Here is a 26,643-nt window from a genome sequence, read left to right on the forward strand (position 1 = left end):
AGGTGCAGGTAAAGAGGGCTTCGCCTCCGCCTCCGCTCCACATGCCACACCCTAGTAACGGTGAACCGCTCAGTGACTGACCTCACCAGGCAATGTACTTAATCATTAAAAGCTTTTTGTTCAAAACTTGTATGAACACAGGCATGTAAGTAGGTCTCCCTGTGAACATAATGGCGACCATACAGCTCCGCCCAACCTTCCTGTCCTTCACCAATCACACTCTCCTCCATGTCAACATGTCAAGTGTAAGAAGAGTGAACCCCTCTCACCCCTGCCAGTCCTCTGTACCTGTGCTTCATCCCTTCCCCATCTCAGCATCATTACTGAGGACAGCAACCACAGCCACTACATCCTCACAAAAACACAGAAGGTCACAAAGTATGTACAGTACAGCAGACAACACTTATTTATGTAAAAACTGTCTTATCATTTCATCAAGACTCACTAACGACAGTGACAATGTGACTTGGCTACACCAATCACACCTGCACAGGTACACAAACGTTCACGTGTCTGTCGAGGGCACTTAATGCCGACAATTATTTCTCCCCCCTTGCAAAGGCTGTGGCACACCTCAGTCCCGCACCTTCATGAATATTCAACCCTTTATCAGCCACAAGAAGGTGCCCAGCCTGTAAATTGTTCAAAAACTGTTTTGTTATTAAATGTCTGTCGCTGGTCCTGCCTCCCTGTGCCTGGGAAATCAAAGTGAGCGGACCCTGTGGTGCAATGCCTATGAGAAATTCATTGGTGTCTGCATCTTGGTGGCTGGAGAAAGTCTGGCTGAGTGGTTGAATATTTGATGACTTTTCTAGTCTCACCTCCGAGTAATCAATGACCACAGTCACCTTTAAATTTTTCGAGGAAACAAATTGCTATTTTTGAACGCTTTCTGTCTGGCCCCAAAACTAGAGGATGTAGCTGCAAAAAAAACACAAAAAAAAACCACAAAGAAGAGTGTAAAATGCACTGATTGATGTACGTGGAAAAACAATAAATAAATAAACAAACCTGAAATCAGAAGGCAAATTGAGAGGCATTCTCATTAAAGCTGATGAAACTCTATAAAAGTACTGGAACAGCATAAAAAGCTGTGCATGCAACAACGCCTGACCTTTGACGTGTGGTTTGTGACATCAGGTCAGGTGAAATGACCCTTGACCTATCGGCCATACTCGTCTTGATCATGAACCACTTCCCACAGAGTAAGTCGCCTTGCCTCTCCCGTTGAGTGAGCGCTGCTCAGGCTAAGCCTCACCGTGAAGCTCTTGTTTAGCATCCATCCTGGTGGCAGTCCCTCGTCATGGGGAGGACAGGCGCTGTCTCCAGTCCCTCGCCAACGACCTCTGACAGGAAGAAGGCAGAAGTTCTCAGCGTGGTGCCAGCTAATCAGCGAGCTCGGCGTGTGTAACAAAGGGGATTCTGGACACCTTGGAGTGGGGCCTGGCCCAGTAGGTTTTGCCCACCTGTTGCCGCTAGCCCTGGGACAGGTGGGTGGGTGGAATTTGCGGCGATGTGGCCCTAGATGTGACACAAGAGATGTCCTCCCCTAGTTCACCTGTCAGACCTCAGTGAGGGATTTGAGGGCCCTACCTCAGGTTAGGTCTATACCTGCCTCCCTACGTGGTTCCTTGGCAGCTGACTGGCTGAATAGCAGCGGTGTTGTAGGTCTCATACACGACACAAAACTACAAAAGAAGTGAACAGCCCACAAGGTGAGGCGCACGTTTGGACGAAATACAGGTAAGCATCCTTTGAAAGAGCACAAGTAAAAGAAAGAGAAAAAGCCGTCAGGTGAATCGTCGTGGACAGAGTATATAGAACGGGTGCAGGTCGCTGTACACTACACGAGAAAGCAAAAAAAAGGAAAAATAGGAGACAAGGAAGAGATAGCCACAACTTAAATCTTTCAAACTTACTCTCTTTATAAGCCTACAACTGTCTATGGAAACAAATCCAACATTTCCTTCAACAAAAGACTAAAATAAAACTAACTGCCAGAGACAGCACAAAACAGTACTCCAGAGTGACCAGCCCTTTCATCTGTTTTTCCCTCTGTCTCTCTCTGTTGCTCTCTCTCTCGCTCGCTTTCTCTAGGTTCCTCGCCCTTGGTTCCTTCGAAAAGTTCCACCAAACAGCGAAACAAATTGCTTAATGAAATCGTGACATGTAAAAATGTAAACACTTCCAATGTCATTTGTGCCATTCGTATGTCTTCTGCTTGCTAGATGTCAAGATGACCTTTCGTTTCGCATCCACAGCCCCTGCTCCTGCTGGACTCCTGACTCCTGACTCCATGTTTCTATATCAGTGTGTATGTCTACCTGTAAATAGTCCGTTATAGACAGGTAAGTCGCTATGGGCAGAGAGTACAGGTGAGCCATTCTGTTGACCGACGATCAGCAGCAGTCCTCTCTTTTATTAGGAACTACCTTCATTTGTCTCCCTTTCATTCGCTCTCCAGATGGTTTAGATTGGATTTAAATAGAAAACTTTTACCATTCTGTTTAAAAAATAATCGCCGTTTGAGGGTACTTCGTCCAATGAAATTTTTGCTTCTTTTTGTAGTCTAAATAAGGTTTTGCAGTCTAAAAGTGGTTTTGTAGTTAAAGATTTTAATTTGTTGCATGTTTATGTCTGGAATTTAACTCCGTAAAGAAAGCTTTAATCAGAATATTTTTATATTTCTTACTGTGAACACAGTGAAGTCATTAAATTTGATCAAACACCTTTAATTTGTGTTATAATATTACATAAACTCTCTCGTCTTTTTCTCTCACAAATAAAACTTTGAGACCAACTGGTAATCGTAAACTCAAGCACAGATACCAGACTTCAAACTGACGGACACCACCTTCATCTTTCAGTCGCTACATTAGGGCTTTCTTCACATTTAGTACATTTTCAGACTGTTGTGTCAGACACAGACTGTTCTGTCAGACAAATATGTACAGGACACCTGATCGCATTCCTGAGCGGTTACTGTCGACACCAGGCCACAGACTGTTGTTCATTTGTTAGAAATGAAAAAAAAAACAAAACAACAACAACATGAAAATACACGACACAAGAGAGGAAATCGCTCGAAAATGGAGACAAAGCTAAGAGGTCGTTTGAATTTTGTCGGGGGGTAAAAAATGTACTCTCGTCGTTTTCCTTTGTATACCCTTGTGTACATAAGTTAAAAACAAGACAGTGTACTTTGTGATTGATAGACACTGGATATGTAGATACTGGATTGATAGACACTGGCTATGTAGATACTGGATTGATAGACACTGGCTATGTAGATACTGGATTGATAGGAACTGGGTTCATAGGTACTGGCTAGATAGATACTAGAGTGGTAGATTCATGTCCTTCCTTTTTTAAAGACAATAACCAAACTGTTAGAGACACATTATCAGTCCTCTACTGGCTGTAGTGAGAACACCCACCATCCTGCTCACTTATTGTTTCTTAAGCTTTGTCTGGCATGTGTCGAATGTCGAATGAGAGGTCATCCACTCTCAGAGGTTATCTTCTCTTCCCTTTTCTTTTGTCTCCTTCTTGTTTTACCTCCCAGCCATTCATTCAGTTACTATCACATGGACAACAATCTGAATCCGTAGTTCAGAAGAGAAAAGCGGGATCCTGGTGTCAACATGCAGGACTGCAGCTCATCAGCTGACTTCTATTAGTAACTGTAGCCTGACGACTACTCTCACGTGCGATACTCCATTGTTAACTTAGCATCCTCCGTGACTGCCGGCCCACCAACCCCATTGGCACATTAAAAAGTGCGCCCGTGCATGCTGCATCATCATAATCTCATAATGAGCCCGGGGCCGCTTGCACGGTGAGTTTGTCGTCGGTACTAGTGGCAGGTCGTGCGCATGTCCACAGAAGTCACGTGTGTGTGGCACGAGAGTTTAGGTTAAAAGCCTCCAGGTTTAGGATCGCCTTACAGCTCCGGGTCAAGGGTGAGCGATTCCAGTCGTTGGCGGAAAGCAAGAGTCTGTGTGCCGTGAAGATGAATGCGCATCCATTTGCCTCCGGTGAGGAGGTTGATGGGAGACGGTGTGCGTTTTGGGGCGGGGGTGATCTGGATCACTGATGCATGCGCTAGAAATGAACTTTGACCTGAGAGTTCTTTAGCTCGATGATTGAAGACGGTGTAGTCCATTCACGTGAATGGGTGGATGAATGAACACGACTAACCAAGTGAGTCAAGATTAACGGGAAGCTTTGTTGCATTGTTCCAGCGCACGTGCTCACGCGCGCGCACACACACACACACACGAGTTTCATTTTTCTTGCCTTTTCCTTCAGTTTCAAAAAATAACTTTTTTTATGGGTTGACCCTACAAACACCACAAACTTGCTGATCCGTTCCCTAACCCTAAAATATTTAACCACCACTGCTTGAGTAGCTGCTTGGTGGGGTGAAGCCTTTTTCGTACTTAAAACATTTAGAAAATTAAAATTTGTAGAAATAAAAATCACAAATGTATTTACTATTCACCTGCCATCATACCCAGGTGTTTTTCTCAAGCTTCCATCGACAGATCGAAGGGTATGGAAAGAACCTGACAAGGAGGCGTGGTTCTTCTTTGGGTGGAACTGATGCGTGGCGATAATGTCGAGAGCTGCGATCACTAATCCCAAAGCTGTAATTCATCAACGAATTTTCGCCCGCACCTTTACATCCAGACTGCGGACTGGTCTTGTTGCGTGCGAAACCGGAAGACCCAAAAAGTCTGGAAGAAAATGAAACTGCACAAAAAATAAAATTCCCCACGCGATGTTTTGATTCATGTTTTGGAAGCCTCCCTCGTGCGATGGCGTGACCAAGTGCCCCCGGCTTCAAAAGATCAAAATTTATATTTCCATGACAATGTCTCCTGCCTGCCAATGGCGCTCCCCTGACGAAAAGACCTTTATGGCTTTGTTGTTCGGCCTGAAATGATCAGGCAAGTGGCACACGGTTCCTGCCAATTAATTATTAAAAGGACTGGAAGCTGCAATCAGAAAGGAGAAATCTTACAGGTTTTTATGTCTTTTCTCCTTTACTGGTCGCAGGTCTGTGTTTAATTCAGCGCTCGGACATGCACGCGCACAGAGGTAAACACTCGCATTAATGGACACACGTACATCATGCAGTCCAAGCACGCACGCGCGCACGCACATCTATGAGCAATGCCAATGGAGAGAAGCTCGGTAATTTTTATATTCCTTTTTCTGGTCAGTGATTTTCTACCTCTTCATGTCTCCATTTATTATAAATCGACTCATTAATCATGAAAGTCAGGGAGAAATTCAAAACAGTGTACATTCATTGCAAACTTACACGAGAGGGTTGGGTGTGAGGAGAGAGAGAGAGAACAGGGATGGGGTTAAGTTGGAGGGTAACAGTCTCGTCATCGCGATTTCAAAAACGCATTTGTCGGTGGCGTCCATTTTTCTTGTCGACTAGTCAAGCAAAACGCTGGAATACACAAAATGTTAATGTTGACTTTTACACCATCTTCGGGTGTGTGCGCAGCGCAAATGGCCTGGACATTGAGAACTTAAAGGCCGAAGTTTTGTGTCCGGAGGAAAGACAGTGGTATCGCCCGTGCGAGGGAAGGTAGGAGTACACGCGGTGCTGACTATTTGTGTCCAGTCGTCTCAAATTACTACTTTACCTGGACAAAGGCGGGGTAGAGATCAGAGACACCGCCGAGTAGCCTGGCCATAAAACGTCTTCCTTACCCGACCATTGTACTTGCCGCAGGGTCTGAGCGGTGAGGCGAAACGACTTCTATGTGAACCTACTGTCACAGGCTAAGGCAATGCAATGTCTTTCTGAGCCGAGTACTTGTGTTGGCGGTTAGAAAGCTGAAGTGAAAAAGTTTCCAACTGAACACACTGTCAGGGTTCGGACTGAATGTATTCTCCACCAACAAACAAAACTAGAATATACAAAGAAGAGAAGAATGAACAGCGAAAATGACACGAACATAAAAACAACTGAATTTTTGAATTTTCAAACAAAATCAGTGGCTGGAGGCACTGTCATACAGATTGATACATAACAAAAGCAAAATCACCAGTATAACAATGGAAGCACAGAATTTAACACTATTACTGATCCTTCAATTGATATCACAGAATAACAAACATGTAAAGTGAACAAGATAAAACTCAGCTGTAACATACGAGTGACGAGTAGGTCTTGCAGTCTTAGACTGGAAGGAACATGTCTATATAGACAATACATTTATCGGTGTGGAGCTGTACCGTGGTAACAACAATTCAGTTTTGAAAGTACAAACATTGATGGTAAATTATTATCTCATTAATCAATTTGTTATTTAAATTATATTATTCGTTTCCAAATCTTCATCAGAACTACTGTCTGTTTCAATTAACATATTTGTTTCAATTAACATATTTTCCTCATGTTCGGAATCAAATTTGTATTGTTCAACGACACATCTCCAGATATCCTCTACTAAATTATAAGTTTTGTTTTTTAAAGTGCGTTGTCCAAGCTGTCTCCGATTGTGTTGTACACTTGCTTTGTTGTAATTTGAAGTAGAGTCTCTATCAACATGTTCATTCCAGTCTAAAACAGCGAGACCCATGCGCATGTCATAGTGCATCGTGTTTTTAATATGAACACGCTTAGGCAGATACATCAGACATATATTATTAAAACTTTCAACATAAAATGTGTCCCTAGACATCACGTAGTCCTCAGGATGTTTATACAAAACATGGCCGTGTAGAAAGTCGCTCAGCAGCTTGACAGCAGCAGGATCAGTCAGCACTATTAGAGATGGTATATAGAGCGATTGCCTGCAAGGTGAGGCTTGGTTACACTGGTCATGGATGTTTTGGAAATGTGTAATACATCCATCCAACAAGTGCCTTAGTCTCACAGGGTCGCCATCGCAATGATCTATACACCAGTACACATGATCTCTGACCGCTGCTGTCTTGTCACTGAGCTGAGGATGCCACGTCTTGCCGATGTTGACTTTACTACCTTGCGCCAGTTTTTTCATCCCAGCTTTGATACTCTTAGCGACGTGCCACCTCTCGTTGATGTTTCTAACACCTTTATTTTTTACTAACTTATTTATTGTCACGTTACGATCGTGAACGTGTTCTTGAATTCTAACACCTGACTCATTCATACTTGCATACATCCTCTCGCATCCCACTGCCTCGTGCCGCTGGGTGCACACGTCGTCCTCTTTGGTGATATGCTGGAGGTTTACAACCTTGTGAGTCGACAGTCCTAAAGTAACATGATCAGTGTGATACGAATTTTTCCGGCAAGCATGCCTTGCATCTGTCATCACACTGATCCCGTCGGTCACAGGAGACTGTTCTGCTGCAAGTGCAGCTGCGACGGACTGGCGCTTCAAGACGTCAACGACTGCAGAAAACCGTGGAAGCCGTTTTCTCAAAAATGCATCATTCACATGTCCCAAATTGGCAAAATTAGAAAATTTTTTATATTGAATGGGGATGATCCCCGACGTAATGTACGCAAGGTACATTCTTTCGTTAGCAAAATAACTGTCACCTAGTGGGGACGACGAGCTCCAGACGATAGTATGTCTGTTGGCACAGCCCAAAGTGATGGTCAGCACATGCCCATCCATTGTTGAATTATTCACTTCTAGCGAAGACTGGCACGATACTGAATGTGCATGAACTTGATCAATAATATCCTTCACCTTGTCGTGCTCACCAACAAACAAACATGGACTTGCTGATGATGTTTGTTCTTGCATGGGTACATTACCACTATCTTGACTGCAGGGAAACTCAGGACTTTCACCGCTCAAGAAATTATCCAGTAGAGAGGACACAAAAGCAGACCGGGACTTACATCCCGATTTTTTTAGCCCAAGTTCAAACTTATCATTAAATATTTTTCTTGCTTCTTCGTCATCAAAAAACAAGCGTATATCTTTTGTTACAACATTATACTCGTAGGTTTTAACAGTGCCGTCCGCCAAAGTTCTCTTACTGCGTTTCTTCAGTGGCGTTGGGTTTTTCTCCATTGTAAACACTGTTTGGTAAATCCAAGATCCTGTAAAATATGTTAAAATAGTCCTTGAACTAACAGTTATTTTTACCAGTGGGCCTGATGTTTTTTCACGTAAAAATCAGCGCCGACTCACACGGAGAAAAGTCAGTCTTCTGAGTGGATTTTGATCACTTTCTTGGTTTGCGTCCCTATTCTCCCAAGTTTTCTGTCTGAGGCGTAACGGTTGACCACGAGGTAGCGAAGTTTTGAGCTGCGAACTCACTTCCCAAGAGTTGATTGCAAAAAGCCTCGAGTTTGCCTTCAAACTCAAAATCGAAACATCTGGCACGTGGCATTCCCGCATTCGATTGGTCAGACATACCACGTGTCCTACCATTACAGCCAATCACACACTACAGTTAGTGTATGACGTAGGTCCCATCAGCCTCTGCGTGTTACGTAATTCAATTGCCTACTTGTCTTAGTTACTCATTTCTAGTTCACGTTGCGTAACATTGTCCTTTCTCTTACGTAATCAAAGTACGTAAGTTTCGCTCTAAGACTTGTCTGTTACGACAATAACACCTCGTGGCTACATCTCACCCTGCCTTACGACACCGTCATGACGTGAACGGCCACGTGACTATCTGACTCTTCCAGACTCTCATTCTGTCTGCGTCGTGCTAGTTCTTGAGTACAAGTTTTTTTTATTTCATTTTTCGGTTTTGTGGACTCAGGAAGACACAAGCACCGATGACCTCCACCCAGCACAATGGTCGGGTTAGATAAGAAGAGAAGAGATCGTGGGGGCACTATGTTGCAGTCGTGAATTGTTGGCCATTTGTAAAAGTTTGAACATTGCACTCAAACCAAGGTGTACTTTAGGTCAGTTATCAGGAGGAATGAACTAAAAGTATTAAATATTATTATCCCCTCTTATGAGAAAAGAAAGATGTAAGGAAAGACAGTATGTTCAGATAGAAGCCGTTTCGCCTCACTTTTCTTAGACCCTACAGCAACTACTAGTCGGCTGAGAAAGGCGTTTTATTGCTAAATATAGTTTGCAACTGAAACTCGTTTAATTTATTTGTACAGTTTCAAACACATTCGATCCCCCTTCATCTCATGATTTACGTAACATTCAGAATCCACTGAAAGTCACTGAGCTGAGGGCGCCAGGTCTTGCAGAGGTTCGCTTTTCTACCTTTTCTACCCATTTTTGAAATCTTCACTTTGAGCCAAGAGGTGCACGAGACTGAATGTGTATGCACGTGACCTACAATGTTATTCACCTTGTCGTACTCACCAACAGACAAACATGGACCGTGGGGCCGCTGTTGTAGATGGTGAATGGGCTCTGTGTTTCAAGTGTGAATTGTTGCCTATTTGTAAAGGTACGAACATTGCACTCAAAACAGATGTATTTTATGTCAGTCACCAGGGGAAAATATTGAATATTATCATCCCTTATCAGTGAAGAAAGATATAGAGAGATATAAACAGATAGACGAAAGCATTCAAAATAAAGTTTTAAAATGCGGTTGTCTTTGTGTTTGTGTAATTTCCGCTGTTCATCTCTTTCTCCCTTATTTTTATTTTTATTTGATGGAGAATACATTCAATTGTCGGTCCTAACCCTGACAGTATGTTCAGTTGCAAACCGTTTCACTCCAGCTTTCTAACCGCCAACACCAAGTACTCGAAAGACGTTTTATGGCTCGGTTTATCGCTTGCGATCTCCACCCTGCCTCGGGGCCAGGGTAGCAATTAGGGAAGACTGACCGCTGGTACTGACCCCGTGTACTCCTACCTTCCCTCGCACGGGCGAAACCATTTGAAAACACGCCCATTTCGACTTCGGCCTTTAACTAGGCGGCCTGCCTGCGATTAACGGTTAACGACCAGAGCGAGGCTGCGAACGATAGTTGGCTTTGACGTGTTCCGCGGCTTTTGTTTCCGAAAGACGGGGGACCAGCACGTGACAGTCCCTCGGAGAGGTACATACGGGTACTTCCGACACGCGCAGCCGCCCTGGCGGGGTGGCCAGATCCCAGCGAACACGGACTTCTCATTTCAGGTGCGGAGTTGCTTTGATTAGCACATCACACAAAAGCCGCCGCTTACCAGCCATTAAAAACAAACTCATCGACACCGAGCACACCTCCGAAGAGACTGCGCCGAGCCGGTCGGACTGCTGGAAGGTTTACATCCCAAGCTAATGCCGGCAATGTTCCCAGGAACCCAAAAATAAAAAGGGAGAGAAAAGGGTTCCAGTCGCTTTTTCATTGCCGTGCAAACTTACCTGGATACACCGCAAATATTGATGCAGGCGAAGCGTGCAGACCTGTTGTCTTCCGCACCGGAGCCAGTCATGCGCGCGACTGCGGCGTTTTCAATACCCTTGCTGCTACATTTTGGCGGAAATAGATTAATGACTTTTTAGCCTGTTGGGCGCATGCGTCAGGTAAACGTCAGGTAAACGTCGAATGGGCGAGGCGACAACAGAAGGCGCTGTCGTGCTGAGGAAATGATGTTCGGAAATTTGTGTTTTTATTTTTTTTTTTAAATGTATGTAGGGTAAGTATGGCAGGACATGAAAAAGTCATAATGACAACGACAGAAACGATGACGCCAGCAATAAAGACGATAATGAAAATGACAACGACAGTGAAGCAAAAAAAAAAGAAAAGAAGACGATTACGAAAACTACAAAACAACGACAATGAAGACGACAATGACAGTGATAACGAGGATGACAATGATGTCGACAACGACTACAACCAAAACGACAATAACGACGACAGCACTAACGACATCGAGGAAAAAAGGTGGGAGGATTGGCTAGGTGAATGGGGTGCTTGTGAGGAAACAAACATCGCCTGGCACCTGAAGTCACCTGCACCAAATGTTGTCATCCCTTTCTCTGTGCTTCACACAGTCTCATAGTCACTGCTGTTATTATTGTTGTCATGGTTACTGCTTGTGTTGTCACGATGACTCCTCGCATTGCTGTCATAATTACTGATTCCATTTTGTCCCGATCACTGCTTCTATTTTTATCAAGTTTATTGTTTCTATTGATGTCATGATTTTTGCTTTATATTGTCGTTATCATTATCATTACCGGTTTATTCTGTGCTTTGTCGACAAAGACATAGAGAAATGAATGAGGCGGGAGGAGGAAGAAAGGGGGAGGGGAGAGAAAGATGGGAGGGAGGGACACAAGAGAGTGTATGGGAGGGGGAAAAGAGAAATGGGGGTATACTCAAAGGGAGAAAGTGTAAAGAATACTGTCTCCCACTGACAGATCATAGAAGTCTGTGCTGTCTCCCAGGAGTGTGACAAGAAGGGAAAGATAACACAATCTCCAACTGCGCCCCGTGATTCTTACGTCCCTTGTCTAACTCTCGAGGTCTCCCCGATGGCGGCAAAGCCCGCGGCGCTGGTCACGGCGTGGGTTTCGATCTCGCGCCTGGTGGTCGTGTTTCTGGTTCCGCCGCAATTGAAAGGCAACGGGCCGTGGAGCGACTTTGGTTACCTCCGACGATAGCTGAGCTCGCCGGCAACCTCCACTGATAGCGCGAGAGGCTTACACCGGGGGTAAGCGGTAGGGGGGGAGGAGGAAGTCCACGTTCGATTATCGCGGTGGTGATCGGGTCGCCCCTCAGGGATCACGGAGGCATCGATGGGGTCATTAGGCGCCTGTCGGAGGGGTGTGAAGTGCACCCCCGCTTGTGTGGTGGCTGCGGAGACAGATGTTGGGCCACACGGGCCGCGTACGTACCGCGCCCTCCTTTCACGGATACCCTTCCCACTCCCCATGCCTCCGATTGAGAGAGCACGGAGGTCAGGGGTCGCTGTGCTAGCAGGTCTGACTCGCTCAGATGTCTCCATCTTTTTGTTAATCAAAAGTAGCAAAAAAAAAAAAAAAAACACAAAAAAAACAAAACAAAACAAAAAAAAAAAAAAAAAAAAAGGAGAAGAAAAAAGAAGGAAAGGGCCTTGTCGACGGGTGCATTATTTACTATTGGGACTGCGGGGCTTTGATTGTTTTTGCCATTCCTCCTCTTCCCTCTTTGCTGGGTGGCCCTAGCTGTGATTTGCTTTCTCTTTTAGCCTTGTCTTACCTACTGCATTTGCCTGCTTATATACATTTTTTTTATTTGTGTGCTGTTTCTAAATGTTTGCCACACTTGACCACTTATTTGTAAATTATTTAAGTAATCAAGAGTTCAGTTATGAAATTAAAAGGAGAGAACAAACCCTTACTCAATACTTTTATACATGAGATCTCTCATAAATATGTAAAATTTTGTAACTAAATCTTTTAAATGGTTGTGGATCGTAGCAAGTAAGAATTAACTTGGGGTTCAAGAGAGATATTTTTCGGAAATGAACACATGAAATATATTTATAAATATTTTGCTGGTATTGCTATGTACAGCTTTGACTCGTGCAATTAACGTCTTAGAGAAATTCAAATAATTTTATTGTTGTTTATTTATTCTGATTTGGGACAGCAGTAAATTGACCACCGAAACAACTTAGTTAACTTTTTGGTGTCAGATTTCATCCGTAGCTATTCGCCCAACTTTTCCCTAATATTTGAGCAGACATCTTTCTTTGTAGTGTCAGTGTTGTCAACGCCTCTCGTTCTCTCCACTCCTCGCCATCATTATCAGCATCGTAATCATCTCTTTGAAAGCCAACCTCTCTCGCTGTGTGATGACAATAACGAGGCAAGGGGAGGCACGCCGGGAAGAGTCGTGTACCGCCTGTCCGGCCGGACTGAGAACATGACCGATCGCTTAGTTATGGAAGCAAAGACATTTTACGCTCAAGCTGCCAAGCATGGCATGCCCGCTAATTGTTTTCCCCCGCCTGTAATGACCCCTCACTTCAATGGATGATCAATTTCGCATCGGGCTGTGTCCTCTGTTGCCAGTGTTAAAAAAAAAATGAAAAAAAAAAGGGGGGAGGAGGCAATGGAGAATCGATCCCCAAGTTCTCCAGTCGGCTTTCAATCTTGTTGACCTGCAACAAGAATGATGGCGACTGTCTCTTCCTCCTCCCTGACCATGTTTGATGCTTTGTCATCATTGACACCAAGGACTGACACACGACATAGAGGATGTGGGTGATGGTGGCAGACACAGACATCCTGGATAATGTTGTTAGAATGTCTGACCTTTGTTGGTCAGTAATGTTAATGAGACTTACTGAGTGCCTTACCCTTTGTCCCTGTGACCAAGAAAGATAATCCTCCTGATACCCTTCTTTAGGATACCTTGGAATGGAAAGGGGCGACACTGAGGGGGACAGAGGAATCACTGGATGGTAATCGAGGAACAGTGAGCTGGTCGTTGTTCATGTAGGACCTGCTCCCACCGTGGCGAGTGTTGGCAGTCCTTGTGTCCAACCCCTTCCCCACGACCAATTTAACCGTCCGCCAGCTGGTATCAGTTAATGAAAGTTGAGATGGATGATGACGATGGAGATGATGAGGAGGGCGACTGATGACGGTGTTCTCCTACTTCGGTCCTGTCCATTTAGTCAACAACAGAAAATTTCTTAATACCTGTCTGTAGACACTGGACTTTGGGTAGATAATACATCCTGGTTTGAGATATCGATGGGACATGGTTGAATAAACACATTGATTGATTGATTGATCGATTGATTGATTGATTGATTGATTGGCTTGCTGCTTGTCAGACCCCCATGATGGACTATTCTGACCCAGCGCAAGCTCGTCCCTGGCGGAACAGGACAGGGAACTAAGATGGCGGCGGGTTTTGATTCGGGACCACGCACCCGATTAATTCCGTGAAATTAATTTCCCGGCCGCGCTGAAGGTTTTTGGCGTTAGCTCCCTTGGCGGACGAGGGCCTGCCCGTGTTCTCGTGAAGTCGTAGTGGCTGCTCTTGATGGCATGGAGATCTCACCCGTTCGTTTCAGCGCCACCATTCGGCGCCAAAATTAGAAGAAATTTCTCGACCGTGTAAATGCACTGACGTTCCATTTAGGAATTTTTTTAACGAGGGTTTTGAAGCGTGACTCTTCAGGAAAATGAACCGAGCTTCTCTAAAGTGACAATTTTATTTTCTATCGGTGTTCCATTTTCTTGCAAATAAAGGAATCATTTTCTCCTGGTTAGTCTAATCGCTGTACAGACAAGAAATAAGTTGGAAGAGTAGAAAATGAAATGCATCCATTGAGCTAAGTTGTGATGACCATAATCCGCGTTTTGCTAACCGGGGTTACAGATATTAGCATTTTGTAGTACGGGTGTGTGAGCTAAAGCTCTGTAGTCGTTTTCTATTCTTTCCTTGACAAGAGCTCTAGCTCGTTGAGTCTGGCCAGCGATGGCATCGCTGCATAAAAATTGCCCTGCCCCAAACAGCGCCCTCTGTGCAATCGGTCTTTGATTAACTGCCCTTCCCGATGAGGTCTTCTCTTGCCGCTGGTCCCCGCAGACCCTGGTGTTTGCTGTTGGCGAGTTATGGGCCATGGGGACATATGGCGCCCCCTATCAGCCTGCGATCAGGGCGCTCATGGCATATGGGAGCCGCCGTCATCGGCACGAGTTCTGTCCCCTTCTCAGCTCCAGTTACCCGCCCTTTAATGGCGGTCTCGGCACGTCCCGTTTTAGAGCCGTGATCTCCTGGGAGACCCGTTCTTTCTGCCTCCATTCCGCCCCGCTGGACGCCTCGGCCATCCACCCAGCGCGCTGCTTCTTGCACTTGTTTGTTGTCGGCTTTTCGCAGCTTCGGAAAGGAGTCTTTTGGTAGAAAATGTCATCAGCGGAAGAGGTACTGCCCTTGTTGTCGCAGGGATTGTTTCAGGGTGTGCTAATGAGCGAATGGAGAGCGAGAAAGTGTCAATGGCCTTGTTTTCGCCCCGTCCCTTTTTTTTATGGGGTGCTCTGTTAATGAGGTGTTTATGAGTGCCTCGACCTTTGTTCACTGCCAAATAAACGGATGTGGTTTGTGTCAAGTCAGAAAAAAGTTGGGAGGGATGGAGACTGTCTCGCGCAGGCTCTTCTGAACTTATTCACAAGCAGGGACAAAGAAATAAATCACATTGTTGATAAATGAGAATCTCCAAGAATAAAGACATTGAGCTGATATAACAGAATTATTTTCAACAACAGAGCGATACGAGTGTGTATATTCCTGACGAATGTTGTTAAGACCCCGATAGACAAATATGTCTTTAACGTGGGTTTAGCCGCCTGTAGGTCAGGGGTCACTTCTATACTCGACTACAACTTAGAAATGCTCATTTAAAGCGATTGCTTATAAACTGGAGCCATCATCACCAAGTGGAAGTAACTCGTCTTGGGTCAACCAAGGGCAAAACTCCGCAGTCAGCAGGCGGCCTCCAGACTCGGATGCTGCCTTACCCCCGGGGCCGTAGTAGTAAATCAGTAGAATGCAGTTCCTGGCGTATCCGCGGGGTCTGGACACGGCGTTGTAACTATGGAAACAAGACTTCTTTCCTTGATTTTCCATCTTGTAGTGATTTTGAACTATTTGGGATAGGAGGAGGAGAAGGCATATGGGAGAGAAAAGAAGGAGAGGAAACTAGGGAACAGGGAGAAAACTCATGATGACCAACTGCATGTTTACGATCAGGTGTCACTTCTTGGCACAGGTACACATGCTGTGCCTCCCTGTGAGCCAAGTACGATCCCTAACAATCTGTAGAAGTACTTGGACATAGACAGAAATGCCTCTTAAGAGCAGTAACACTTGGTCTCCTCCTGTAATCTGCACGTGCTGGTCTTTAGAGAAGGAGGAAGGTGATTACCAGAAATCTTTGGGTCCAAACATAGGAGGACAAGCGGTTCTTACTTGTTCCTCAGAACACCGCCAACTGTCTTGGGATCCAGTCTGTTGTGTAAGAAAACTGTTATTGCAGCTACACGTAATATCATATCGTCTGTCGGGATTTATAATTGTATACTTTGTCCTGATAGTTTTTTCATTCATTGATTTGTTTTTATTCCTTTTATTAGTTATATTTTTCTCTGTTAAATGTTTATTTATTAATTTTATTAGCAGGAGACTTTAGGTTAAAAGATTGCGAACAAGTTTCAATGGACATTTACATAAAAATAACTTAATCTGCATCAGGTTTGTCTTGTTCCTGCAACCAATATGTTCCTCTTTCTAGTCCGTTGCCACTAATTAGTTGCCTCATTAGTCCAGGATCAAGGGCCGGACAAATTGCCCTGCAGCCTGTCATCAGGGGTGGCCCCTCAATGGTGGAGAATAGGTCTGAGGTCCGAGCTTTTCTCTCCTGTAGTCTCGGGATGAACATGAAGCTGAGCATGGTTTTGGGGGGAAAAGAAATGTTTTCTGCCAAAGAGACGAGGTCTGAAACAGCGGTTTGGCACGTGCAGAGGGTGGGGGACGAAGGAAGCGGGGTGTGTAGAGCTGAGGCATCATGGGAAGTGAATCTGTAGCGTAAGAGGAAGAAGGGAGAGGGCAGGAGAAAAATAGAAAGTGTGTGTGTATGTGTTTGTGCATTCGTGAATGTGTGTCTGTGTGCGTGTTGAGTGTGTTTGTAAGTGTGTGTGTGTGTGTGTGTGTGTTGGTTGTGTGTGTGTGTGCGAGAGAGAGAGTGTATTGAAATCAGTCTCTTGTGAGTAGATACTAAACAGATTTTCAGATTTTTATCAGAAGATTTTCACCGAGCTATTCTGTTTAATATACTGAGAGAGGAGTCCGCTTCTATGTACAAACAAAACACAAACATGTTAGTAAACAAAGCAAAACCTCCTTTTTGTGTACATAGCACATACCTACCCATCTCTTCATCCACCCATCATTCCGCATACATACAATTAGCACAATCTCATCAAGTGATGAAGGGGGAAACGATCCCCGGCTGTTGTGATGGACGATGTTATTTGACATAACCGCCCGCTGCCATAGTTCTTCATGAGATGCCGGGACTGGTGCAAGCAGACGGCGGCCTACAGACCGTCGTCGCCTACACGACACCAGCGGTGCTGCAGCGACCGCGGGTCTTTGATGTGATTAACTGGGCGAGGGCTGATGGATGACCGCGCAGCCCCGCTGGGAACCGCTTGTCCGCCATGATGGGCGTGCTGCCCGCGCGCCGGCCGATGATGAAGAAGATGATTGCGACCGTAGCAGCGCCGAGAGCGAGATAACCATTTGATCTCCGCGCAGGTAGTCGGCTTCATCGCCTCTGGTGATCGCCACAACTGTCGCAAGATGAGTGAGACGAGGGGAGGAACGGGGGGAGGGGTATAGTCGGGTGGAAAGAAGAAGAGGACGAAGGCTGGAAAAATAGTGAGGGAGAAACAGAGAAAAAAAATGAGGGAAAGAGGAACACAGAGAGCTACGGGAAGTAAGATACTGAGAGAACAAGAGAAAAAAGAACAGAGATGATGACTTGAAATTTCGCCAACAGAGAAACGTTACCTTGGTAACCACCAAAACTGAAACAACTCCTCTGAACATCATTTAGAAACATTCGTTCCAACAAATGTAGCCATTGGAGTCGAATATACATTGAACGACACGAAGATACAATGAAAGACAGAGATAGAGTGAAGAATGAATTAAACGTACGTATTCATGCCCTCCCTTCTTCCTAACTCATACAGAACCTCACGAAACTCTTCCCCTGCCCCTTCTCTTTTTGATAAAAAAGAAAAATAACACGAAATTGGAAAAAAAGCAAAACTCGAACACAACGCAGACTAAGAAGAATAAACAAAAGAAGAGAAAAGAAACCTCTTGAACGAAAGCGAAAAACTTTCTAGAATTATTTACCCAAACAAAAATACAATTCTGACAAATAATGAAAATTCAAGAATAAAGCAAAAGCAAAACAGCTTGGCAATGAGTAGAATAAACATTCTGACCACAGGTCTACTCGTCTACTCAAGTCTGTCAATCACAGAACAACGATGTGAATGTTTCTACTCCACTTTTTATTCATTTTAAATCATTAGACTGTCACAGGTTGATCAGGGTACATAGAAACACGTTTATTTTATACGAAATTAGTTCAATCGTCTACCCCGTGTTGTCCCTAGGTCCCTAAAAAGTCTATAAAAAGTTTACTTGGTTTTTGTTTACTTGTTTACATGGGGTACACGTTTCTATAAACATAGATCGACATTGTCATCACTTTTATCTTTTTTTAATGATGATTATAGCCACGTGATTATAACCGATCATCATAAATAACACAGCAAGCCTTGATTTCATTTTTATAGTGTTGGGTACCCTCTCCCTTCATAATAAACATGCGCGCGCTGACCTGTACCCGGGACAGTAAGTGTTCTGTGTGGCTCAGTGTTCGGGTGTGTGGTCACTCGTCACCCGTCGGAGTTTTGTATGTCTTTAGAATACAGAGATAAACCAGGTGGTTATCACCGCTTGGTGGGCAGTGAGGTGGAGTCCGGGTGGCAATAACCTCCAACTCAAGAATTCTGCCGTCGGACTCGCCAAGAAGTTTACGCATCACACGAGCGGACACACAAACATACACACAAACATATTCTATCATAACGCGTGGTTGTTGCGTTATTACAAGGGACAGCAGTGAGTGGGCGGAGAGGCTGCAGCGGCCAATGAGAACTCGCCCCATCTCCCCCCGGCTGATGAAGGACGGCGGGTGTCTGCTTCCAGTCCACCCGCACCCTCCTCACACATCCCCACGAGAAGGCCCCACCTCTCGTCTCCCCTACCCCCCGACACTGCCCCGGGAGATGCGTGTGGTGTGTGTGTGTGGGGTGGGGGACAAGGGGGGAGATGGGGTTCATGTCGCTGTGGACCCGTAGCCCCGCGTAAATTGGGAGTCCGCGCGCTAATTGATTGCGCCGTCTTGCGCAGCAGGCGGACCGCACGTGCTGTGCGCGAGGTGGCTGCGCGTGGGCCCGGCGGGCGGCGTGTTGACGGAACATGTCCGCGCTCCGCGTCTGCGATTTTTCAATCGCCCGCGCAAGTAGCGTCCCTTTGGTGCTGGTGCTGCACCAGTGAGGTCCCTTTGGACCCTGGCGTGGATGCTGCCTCTCTCTCTTTCTCTCCTGGTCAGGTCCACCCAACTCCCGGCCAACCACTCACCCAGCGCCGTCCAGCCAGACAGACAGACGAGGCTTTTGACGGCTAGAGCCTGACTAGAACGCCATGTCTACCTTTTGTGTCAGGGTAAGAGCGGGGGAAGGGGAGAGAAGTGCGGAGATACCAAACTTTCATGGCAGCCATTTATGTTCATACGTGATTGCTATTCTGTTTATTTGGTTTTTGATTATTTTATTGTTAAGAGATAATATTCTACTCGTTTATAACAAAGTCTCACAAAATGTCAAATCAAGCAAAGATTTTACCCAGCAGTTCGACTACCTATCCGACCACGAAGTTGTATTACTGGACTGCTGGCAGACGATGTTTTTTTTTTTTTTCAGTTAACTGCTAAAACGAGGCATGAGACGACAAAGCTTCCGGTTTATTCACATTCTTTGTTACGGCTCGCCGAGACTAACAGCGGAGAACTGTTGGTCTTGGCGGACAGACAGCAGTCCAGCTATACACATCCATTAGGTTGCGTTGGCCGGTCAGTACTGGTCGTCGAGAAGAGCAGTTGATGAACGAGGTGGCCGACAAGGTGATGACGTGGTGAGGATGTCCTCCATGGAACAACCAGTCCAATCATTTATGTTCTTCATCCATTTCTTTCTGTCCACCTAGGCGTCGAACTCCCACCAATGGAGGTCAGACAAAGTGTCGTGGCTGTTCACACGACCATGGCAGAGCCGTTAGCGCCACTCTCTGTTGTCAGAAAACATTCAAGATGGCGACAGCACTCCGGAACCTATTTCTCGGTCCTACTTTCCATGTACAAATTTCGGAGCAGTTGTCTTAGGAACTGGTCTCAAATTTCTGGATATTTATAAAATTGTAAACAGAGCCGACGTCTCGCATCTGTAGAGCAGAATGGGAAGTATGAGAAAACTGACGATGTTGCTGCACCAAATCCTGTTTCGCTTGACCAATCAACCAGTCAGAAAACTCACACAGAACTTAAACGACAAAAATCCACATAGAACCACAGCTCACATCCCAAGGACGGGTAGACCTTCCATCAATCACCATGTTTCACCGTGGGAATCATTTCACCTCCACCAACGCTCTCCACCCCTTTTCCCGAGCGTCCACCCACAACCGTTACAGCCATTCCAGAAAAACGCACCGAAGGTCAGCTTTTTCTAACGATCAAAAATTAATTCCGTTTCAGCGCCCGCGTCGGAAGAGCCTTGGATGCCAGCGATTGAGGTCAAGCCGGAGGAGGTTGTAGGTGCAACCATGCGAGCAGCACGCGCACCACAGAAGCAGGAAGATGAGATCTCGTTACGCAGCAAGGAGGTGGGGGGCGACTTGGTTCCGGCGACAAATGATGCGAACAGACCTCGCTGTCGTCGTCTGGGCTTTTGTCGTCGTTCTTTTCTTGTCAGTCATGCCCAAGCCTCGAGTTGACTTAATCACGCGGGGGGGAACCTGCTGAGAGTCGACTTCGACTTCCGTCTGTAACAGCTCTTCTGCCTCGGAGTTACAGAATTTTAACATCACAACTGAAGCCATATACAGGGGCAGCACGTGGACTAAGTAAAGTATGCCATGGAATCTCAAAATAGTTCATCGGGATCGTTTTAGGATCCTTCATGGCAGGTTCATTATTTTTGAAGAAAATCAGAGTTACAACCTTTTGGACATGAAGACCTGATGGCGCTTGTGGAATACACTATAGGAGAAAGGAGAAAAAAATAGTTTCAAATGATTATTCAAATAATTAAAATATGTATAATGAATTTTTTAAAAGTACAATTTAGCCCACACTACTTTTTAAAACATCCCCGAGGATCCTAGAAACGTGAAGCGAGGGGAGAGGGAGGTGGATGGATGGAGGAGGAGATCGGGACACAAGTGCAAGTGTGTCAGCAAAAACAACAGTGCGATGTACCAAGCGAAAGACGATAAAGACGATTTGCTTTTTCATATCGGGGTATTGATTCTCAACAGCCCCACTATGGGTGCGCTGATGGCGGTAATGAGTTGCGAAACAGCCCAAATATCGCTGTCTTCTCGCGGCCTGCGAGCAAGATGGCGCGACGGCGGGAGCGGGCAAATTAGTTAATGGAAGAATCATTATTTCGCTCCTGACGGCCGCAGAAGGATGCAGTGTGGTCGGGGGCGGGTGGATTAGCTTTATTTCACATTTGATTGGGGTGCCCGGAGACGCTCGAGTGAGCCTTTTGACCGAGTCTCCTCTGCCACGGGCGTCTTGACTTCCGGCGCTGACTGTTTGGTTCGGTGCAAGAGTAAGTGCCCTTTTCTCGCACACATTCTCCCCCCTTCAACTCCGGAACTGCATCTTCACAGTTTCTCTGTTGCAATCGTCTCCCCCAGTTGTACTGTTCTCTTTTACAGGGGCTGACGTCACTTCCTGTCATCGTCTTTGTCGTTGACGACGTTCGCTCGTCCAGACTTCTTTCTGTTTAGTAAATCTGTTAAGTTTAATCTGTCTAAATCTGCATTATTATTATTATTATTATTATTATTATTATTATTATTATTATTATTATTATTATTATTAAAGAGGGTTCGGCATTAGACCCATAATTGTAGCCAGCAAAAATCGTGGGAAATTAGAATCAAATCGGTTTTGAATGCTGGGAATTCATACAATGAGACATTTTTTTTATTTTGTTACAATGTATTATGAGGGCATAGTGTTACATATTGAAACATTGTTTTAAAAGATCCTCAGAGCTGTCAACCTGATGGCTAAATCCGACATTCGTGGAACGGCTCACAACATACCAGAGGGCATTAGATGGGCCGTTGTCCTCAACAAACCCGGGAGTTGACTGTATTATGCCATGTAACCACTCGGATTAGCGGTGTCAACGATACCCACCCCTTTCCCAACACCCCTCCAACACCCCTCCTCTAAAACTTAGCAAACACTTGAACAGTTTCTAATGAAATCACGAGACATCTTTTTCTGTGCGCCGACTTGACAGAAGGCAAACACCAGGGTGGCCAAGCCGGGTGCCACATTTTCCAATAATGTTGCGTCTTTGAGAATTTTTTTTTCTTGGTGTCGGCTGCTTCCGAGGAGAGCGTGAGGACCGAGTGCAGAGGTTGCGAGCCCTGGAGAGCTGTCTGCCATCTTCCCACAAGCCCGAGTTTTGTCCCCTGCTTCCGCTGCTGCCACATCTTTGCCGCGGATCCTGTGGGCGATCTCTAACCATTCGCAGTCAATGATGTTCTTCTGCTAGCGCCCGGGGCATGCTGGGTCTCTTGTCTCTTGACACTGACCCCACCGTCGCTAGCTGCACACTTCCACCTAGCCCTATATCAGCCCTCTGTTGCCGTCCTCTCGTTTAGCTCACTTTTTTCTTTCATGACAACTGCGGAGTGTTCCTGACATCATCTGACTTGCAACATTCAGTGTCTTAATTATGTATTATCTAGAAATGTTCATAACTATGGATTTCAATTCGTAAAATATTTAATTATCGAGACTAGGGGTCTGGTGTAGCCGAGACAGCATAAGACGCCATCGTGGCAGCTGAGGTCGAGTTGAGCAGATAACTATTTGATAAAGAAATTAAATTTTCTGATTTCTGATTCCCCATTCTTTTGAAGCACCTTTATTTCTAATGATTGCAGGCGGTAGGGATGTGTCCTGCTCATAAAGTACAGCTGTACAGCTATTAACATTCGCCTAGTAGTTTGTCGCCCTGAAGACAAGGTGTAAAGTCACGTGGCAAGCAAGTGACCCTCAGGTCGTCCAGTGATGACGTAGTCTTTGACAGCCCTGAGGACAGAGCGAGGGACGGATGAGTCCACATAGTCCACCCTAAATAGAACACACATCGAAACATGAAACAACAATTATTAACATGTTGAGGAGGATGACGACGATGTCGAGGATGCTTGACGACGACGACGACGACGACGACGACGACGATGATGATGATGATGATGGCCGCGGGGAAACGAGAAGGCAGCCACAAAAATAACTCGATGATAAGGCTAGGTGCGAAAGCTCCAGCGAGGGAGGAGTAAAAAGGAAAAGTTTGTAGAGGAGAGGGTATGGGAGGTTGGGGGGAGAACTTGTAAGCACCAAGCTCCTCCCCGACGGCGAAATAGCCTTGCTCTTTCCTGACTTTTCTCTGAAAATGGACAACACGGAGACAGGTCCCCCAGGCCCTCAGCGGTTGTGGAGGATGCTTTGCGCCAATTAGCGCTAATGCGTGCGGATGGGGTCCCGGGCTGTTGCGAGTCTCTGAGTCACGTTGTCTCCCTTTCTCGCCCGAGTTCACTTGGAAGATGTGCATTCGTCTCAGCAGATGAGATAACCGATAATGCAAGAGGGTGGGTCGCGTTGGGTTTTTTTATTATTATTATTATTTCTTCGACATTTATGTTTGAATATTTGTGTTCTCTGCTTCATGGAGAAGTGTGAGGACATGCGTGCTGTCATCTGACATGCGCACTGTATCACTCTCACTGAACGCGCTTGCCAACAATAAAATTGAATATTGTTACCCATTTCTTCTCTTGCCAATTCTCTTTATTCTCTCTCTCTCTCGCTAGCTTTTTCTCCTTTTTTTCAATCGTTTCTTTTCTGCTTATTTCTTTCACAGACAGGAATAGTGCTGCTGGAGTTTTCTTACCTTCTGGAAGGACTGGTCGTCAGCAAACTAAGACGGACAAAGAGACGAAGGGAAGGAATGAAGTACGAAAGAATAAAGGAATGAATGAAAGAATAAATAAATAAAGGGATGTGTGAATAAAAGACTGAAAAGACAAAAAAAAAATTAATTAATGAATAAATGAATCAAAAAGTGAAAGAAAAGGACGGGTGGATGGTCACACAGGTGTAGACAAGCAAACACCATTGACTTAACATTAAAAAGCACTGCTTTTTAGCGTTCGTGTATCTTTTGAGCAAAGCTTTCAAGAAATTTGTATTTTTATTTAAAAACTTTTTAATTTCATATGGTGGAATGCAAATTTTTAAATAAATGCACAAATGAGTCCCTACCCACCACGAAGCATTAACTTTTTTTTTAACACACACGTTATTTTTTCAAGAAAAATACTCAGGAAAACAGTTGCGTGTGAACAGTGTTCTATATTTGGACTCTGAAAGAACTTCCGGTGGGCTTTGACACGTGACAGGACCTGGAGGATGACGCAGCTTAGAGAGCTCCAGAGCAGCACTACAGAGGCAGCCACGAGTGCAGGCGACGAGTTAACTCCCTTAGCTAGAGACGGGCTTTCTTTTCTATATTGTTGCCCGCATAACCTTTTTTTTTCAAAAGGCATTTCCTCCTTCCATTTCCCTGCCCACTCGACTTTTTTTCGGCCTATCGTTCGCTTCACTTTTCTTTCTGTGCCAGCCCGCGGTGCGGCAAGAAGCTGTCCTCTCGTGGAGTGGGCCGCACGCCCAAGAGGTGCTCGACTCCGCATGAACCACGTAATGCCATTTTCCAGCTGCGCCAAACTGACGAAAAAGGTCTTCTTGTCTTCTAGAGCCTTCATCTTGGGCCAGAGCGCCGTACAGGACATGATCCGAAAGAGGCAGAGACGAGCGGATGTGACGTTAGAATGGTTGGAAGACAGGAGGGACGATGGATGAGGGAGAGTATGGCCGAGAAAAAAAAAAGTCCCGTGGAAGGGGAGGCGACAAGGCTTGTTGTGCTGGCCAGTGAAGGGCCCTTGCTGGTAAAGACGACGACTACACATCTACCTCTTTGTCGGAAATGTCTGTCGCTGACGATGGCCGCCTGCACCCGGATGTTGGCTGGTGACAGCTACATGCAAAAGGCATTGCACTCCAGCTTGTCCTCGCAAGATACAATGGCTCCGCAAATTGGGTCTGCAACTACAGCATCCTTCAAAGGGACTCGATGAGCAAAGGAACAGGGAGCACCTTCTTTTATCGTCTTTCATCGTCTGCCAATGATGTCCGCGCATTTCTGGGTCTGCCTACCTGACAGGTGATAGATAGCGAGTTATTTACTGTGCGTTCTTTTCACTGTTTGGCTGTTATTTTATTATCAATATATTATTTCTCGTGAGTGTGTGTGTCACTCCCTCACTTTTCTGTATAGATATGTGTGAATGTTCTTTCATTTTTAACATATCTTTTCAGCTTAAGTTGTATTAAAACAATATTTTAAATTTTGCATGCCGGGGTGCAGAATATTTTTAACAAGACAAATGCCCCACCATTTTACATTTTTCATGTATATACACATGTATGTGTAGATGAAAGAACTCTGTTAATATAGTTAAGCACATGGTGTAAAAGGAAAGAAGAATAAAAAAGAAAAAAGTCTCTATACTGTCCAAAGTGAAGATTTTCTTTGTTCAACACACACGTGATGTTCAAACAATAAACACATTCTTTTTTCCTCCTTTCCTGTGTCCTTTCATCTCCCAGCTAGTGCTTTTTAAACGTTCGTCAACATACCATTCGTGGCAGAGATTTCCCAGCAAGCCCCGACACAATCAGTCCACGTCGTCGTCCACGTTTTTTTGGCGAGCGTTGCACGAGAGTTGCCATGGAGGGGCGGAGGAAGAAAAAAGATTGCTGGTGACCGTTGTATGGCGTAATTTCATTTCCATGCTAAATATTGTGTGCGATAGGAAGCTGCCCTCCGTGGAGAGGTTTCCTCTCGTCGTTGTCTATTTGGTGACGTTGACTGCGTGGAGGGCCCTCGGTCTGCTCCTCCAAGCGTCGCAGGCAAGCGGTGGTTGGCGGCTGCTACCTGAATGACGTCTACCTGCACCGAGTCTCTCGCCAGCTTCTTCAAGAAAACAAGTCTTTGTGCTGGTTGGGCTGCTCAACGACGCCATGTTTGTGGAGGGTTTAAAAGGGACTTTTGTTGCTCCCAGAGGCAATCAAGCGAGGCCGAGTCTTTCGATTTTTCTTCTCTTGCTCTTCTCTTCTCTCTTCTTCTTCTTTCTTCTCCGTCTTTCTCCTTCACTCACTCACTGATAATCTAAAGCTGATGGATTAAATCGCTCATTTATTTATTTTTTTTATCTTTCTTTTGGTTTTCTCTGAGTCGATGTGTGTACACGTTTTTTTGTTTGTTTGTTGGTTGGTTGTTTTTTTTTTTGTTTGTTTGTTTGTTTGTTTGTTATTGTGGTCGTGTTGATGGGTCGGTGTACGCGCGAAAATATTTATAATTATGTAGCTGTGTGTGTGTGTGTGTGTTTGTTTACCCGTCTATCCATTGGTTCCCCTGCTCATCATCTCCGTTCAAACAAACAATCAAGCAGGCACTTCAAGAAGCATGCACGCAAGCAAACACTATTACTACAAACGACTGAGCATGTTTATTGTACTTAGACTCATTTGTTTGTTCGTTCAGTCACTATGTCTTCTTCTCTCCCACTCCCTCTCTCTCCCTCCACTGTCTCATACAGAAAGGGACTTCCGTTCAAACAAGTGAAGGGAAAGAACTTACTTCGTTTTCACTTTTATTCCATCATAATAATGGTTGTGGGATTTACCTGAGGCACTTCATATTTATCTTTGTTTTACTACCAAGCACCTTAAGAAAT

This window comes from Pomacea canaliculata, linkage group LG9 (genome assembly GCF_003073045.1).
Source record: "Pomacea canaliculata isolate SZHN2017 linkage group LG9, ASM307304v1, whole genome shotgun sequence".
Classification (NCBI taxonomy): Eukaryota; Metazoa; Mollusca; class Gastropoda; order Architaenioglossa; family Ampullariidae; genus Pomacea; species Pomacea canaliculata.